Source organism: Stegastes partitus, unplaced genomic scaffold, assembly GCF_000690725.1.
Source record: "Stegastes partitus isolate 25-593 unplaced genomic scaffold, Stegastes_partitus-1.0.2 Scaffold1587, whole genome shotgun sequence".
Lineage (NCBI taxonomy): Eukaryota > Metazoa > Chordata > Actinopteri > Pomacentridae > Stegastes > Stegastes partitus.
The window spans coordinates 159540-160876 of NW_007579318.1; the positions used below are offsets into that span (position 1 = coordinate 159540).

General features: G+C 42.1%; 1 protein-coding gene across 1 annotated transcript in view; it reads right to left on the reverse strand.

Moving 5' to 3' along the window:
- The window catches only part of syde1 (synapse defective Rho GTPase homolog 1), a 17825-nt gene extending 17730 nt beyond the window's left edge, over nt 1-95 (reverse strand). The window contains exon 1 of the mRNA XM_008300771.1: nt 85-95. The gene's annotated coding sequence lies outside the window, so the exon portion shown is untranslated. The remainder of the gene's footprint in view (nt 1-84) is intronic.
- Between the last annotated feature and the right edge of the window lie 1242 nt (nt 96-1337).

Here is a 1337-nt window from a genome sequence, read left to right on the forward strand (position 1 = left end):
ATCCTAACTCTCAGCCGAACACAGAACTGAGTTTATGACCTGCTCTTGTTGTCTGACTGTATTTTTCTGAATAAAGAAGGAAACTTCCTGCAGCTTTGACTTTAAAGGCTTTTCAGACGTCATCTCCTTTTTTTGAGTTCTCTTCAGTCATGTTTCATCAAAGCTCTGATTGGATTCTATTGGCTTTGTTATTGGAGGTCTACAGTCATGTGACCTGCTGTCCAGCTGTTCTATTGGTTCTCCGATTAGTCACTTTAATAACATCTTTAAAACCTCTGTGAAGTTGTTATGAAAAAAAATCCAAAAACACAGAATCACAAGAAAAGAATAATGACGTTCTCAACCAGCAGGTGGCGCAATGCCTCCACTCAGACCGTCAGCAACTCAGTCATAAGGGTTTTATATTTCATATACACTCCCACTCTAACTTATTCAGCCCCCATCACAAATCAGGTTCATTGGCAAATTGTTTCTGATAAACAACTGAAACCAGAACAAGTGAAACCGACCAGCAGAACCAGCACTACAGGGGCTTTCTCCCATTTCAACACAAAATGCCACTTTCAATGACTACTGCTGTCTCTGAATGATTCAACTCCTTAACAAGCATCTTTAGTGCTTAGTAGAGACTCCAGGTTCTCATGACATGTTCTCCTATGATTTGCTGACACTGGACTGAATCCATCTTGGCTTTCAGGGGTCATTTAGGGGGTTGACGATTTTTGAGAAAGCAGTGGTCAATAAAAGTGGCATTCTGCCTTGAATTTGGAGAAACCACCTGTAATGCTGGTTGTGTTGAACTATTTACGTTGTTGTTTCAGTTGTTCTTCAAAACAGTTTGTCCAGATTGCCAATAAACCTGATTTGTAACGGGGGTTGGATCATTTTGAATGCAACTGTATACATTCGATTCAGTTTATTTATGGAGCACAGTTCACAGCGTATGTCACCTCACAGGACTTAACATGGGCAGGTGAACACCTCTGGCTTTAAACAGGCCTCGGCCCCGCCCCGGCCCGGCCCGCCCCGGCCGGGTTAGGGTCTGAATGGAGTCAGAGCTCCATCTAGTGGACAGACGATGCAACGACAGCATTCTGCACGACTGACACTTAACAGCATTTACTGTTTTATGAGAAAATGACCAGACGGTAAACCAGAACATCACCAAAATGTAGCCATCTCTTCATTATGTCATTATCAACATTTCCTGAAAAGCCGTTCAGAACTTTCAGAGTTATTTTGCTAATAAACATAAACGTTGACTAAAAGGTCACCTCCTTGATGGAGGTAATAATAATATTCTGTATGTAAGGGCTGCATGTGGCTCAGTGGTTAGC